This window comes from Watersipora subatra, chromosome 4 (assembly GCF_963576615.1).
Source record: "Watersipora subatra chromosome 4, tzWatSuba1.1, whole genome shotgun sequence".
NCBI classification, from domain to species: Eukaryota; Metazoa; Bryozoa; class Gymnolaemata; order Cheilostomatida; family Watersiporidae; genus Watersipora; species Watersipora subatra.
The window spans coordinates 64,477,719-64,479,890 of record NC_088711.1 but is presented as its reverse complement, the minus strand read 5'-3'; the positions used below and the strand labels follow the sequence as shown (position 1 = coordinate 64,479,890).

At 36.2% G+C, this 2,172-nt stretch overlaps 1 long non-coding RNA gene across 1 annotated transcript; it reads left to right on the top strand.

Moving 5' to 3' along the window:
* The first annotated feature begins 848 nt into the window (after positions 1-848).
* Positions 849-1,750, top strand: LOC137394921 (uncharacterized). The gene is made up of 3 exons (XR_010978409.1): positions 849-981; positions 1,238-1,411; positions 1,565-1,750. It is a non-coding gene; the product is annotated as an uncharacterized lncRNA (long non-coding RNA).
* The last annotated feature ends 422 nt before the right edge of the window (positions 1,751-2,172 follow it).

The following is a 2,172-nucleotide window of genomic DNA, read 5'->3' as shown; positions in this document are numbered from 1 at the left end:
TTCTCCTAATAGTACTGTATTAATCTATATTTAATATAACAATATTAATGTCATTTAATTGTAATATTATATTATTAGTATTTTATCATTTTAATTACGTGTATTATTCTTATTATAATAACAAAACTAATTCATACTGCATATCTATCTGTAAAACGTAATATATTAATATATAATTGATAAAATAATGTTGTTTCACGATTAATTTCGCCAAATTTCTTAACCCCACTCACTTATAGATATGTTATATGAAATAGTTATTGTCATTTTCTGGTATCATCGTTAATAGCATATTAATATTATTAGTTGATTATTATTAGTATTAGATGAAGAGTTTGTGCCAACCACTGAAGACTGGGAAGAGTTTGAGCGCTATGTTGGCCAGCATCAAACGCTCTCCAATTACATGTAAGATAGAGCTGAACTAAACCAAACTTGACAAATATAAAAAATATCCATAGAGTTATTACTCACATTTTATGTTTACAATATCATGGATTCTGATAGGGTTTTGTAAAATCTGTGTCATGATTGCATGGCTATATATTTATTCTTTTTCTGATCAAGCAAATATGATATAATAACAGGAAATGATATTGTACAAATCTTATTGCAAGTCAACTATTGTGTTGTGATTTCAGAACCGAATCCTCCTTCAAAGAGGAGAAAATAATAGTAAGTGTGACAGCACTCCAGCGACTATTTCACTGTCACACCTGCGCCCTCCCCTGCTCATTCACGATGGTGCGAGAAGGCGGATGGGTAGAGTTCAAGGTTACATGTGCCTCCTGTCACCGATCGTACACTTGGGAAACAACTGCCAGGGTGAACAGAGCTCACGTCATCAACCCCCTGCTGGCAGCTGCATCACTCTTTTCTGGCGGATGCCTTACGCAGAACCTCCGTTTTCTGTCGCTCCTGAACATCGCAATACCAAGCCACAGCGTTTGCCTCTACCAACAAAGAGAATACTTACATGGTGTGAGTGTTAATATTTACTCATAAACTTGGAAAATGTGAGTAAAAGCTTGGCACACTAATTGAATAACAACATTTAGAAACAATTTTTTTTTTTAAATGAAAATATGTCATCCTTCAAGCAAAATATATTATAATTCAAAATTCTGATTCTTCATCATAATATAGCACAAAAAGGGGGAAGAGGATTCTACATTCTTAGACTAATGATAATGATACAAATTAATCTTGTATAATGAAGTTTTACAATATTTTACAGTGTATTGCTGAGCAGTACACCCTGTATAACGAGGGATTGATGGCAGCAATCGATTGGGAGCTTGATTTGGCAGGTGACGGTAGATGCGATAGTCCGGGGCATTGCGCACTATACAGAGCCTACACTATGATGGATCAGAGCTGCGGTTTAATAGTCAGCAGCCATCTTGTCAAGGTAAAACTTTGACAGTTTTTACTTCACAGCCTGACAAAAACCCAAATTTTTTAGTAGTTATCAATACATAAACATGAAGTTGCTCATCTAGCTAAATAGTTCATTCAAATAATGTGAAAGTAATTGTTGGTCGTAACTTTCTTTACTTTGCAGTCAACAGAGACCACCAGCTCTAACACCATGGAGCTGAAAGGCTTCAAGCGATGCCAGTCCGATCTAATTTCCCACGGCCTGAGAGTGAGGTCCATTACAACGGATGTTGTTACAAAGGTTGTGTGCATACTGCAAGCTTGTGTTTTGGCTTATGCCGCAAATTTGTCGCCGTGAGCGACGGCCTCTACCTGCATGCTTGGTGTCTAAGATTTGGGCTCTTTTCCCACCAACGGATGATGAAGAAGAGTTTGCAGACTTGCAAACAAGATTTGCGGCATAAACCAAAACACAAGATTGCGGTATGCACACAACCTTTTCCGAGCATTTGGCGATGGCTCTCCAAATGGGAATAGATTATCTACCAAAACAACTATTGAAAAACAATAATTGCTGATCATCAAAATAATCTCGATCTTTATATAATAAAATCATAAAACTAATACACTCTCTACTGTAGTAAGTGTACAAGCCAAATATACCAGTTCTCCTTGTGTTCCACGAGTTCAGAATATGTGTGTTCAACTGATGCATTAAATGTGTAACACAAGAATTGTAGATAATGCTTGACACATTAGCATAGCCTTGGTGTTGTTGGCATTAAATGAATA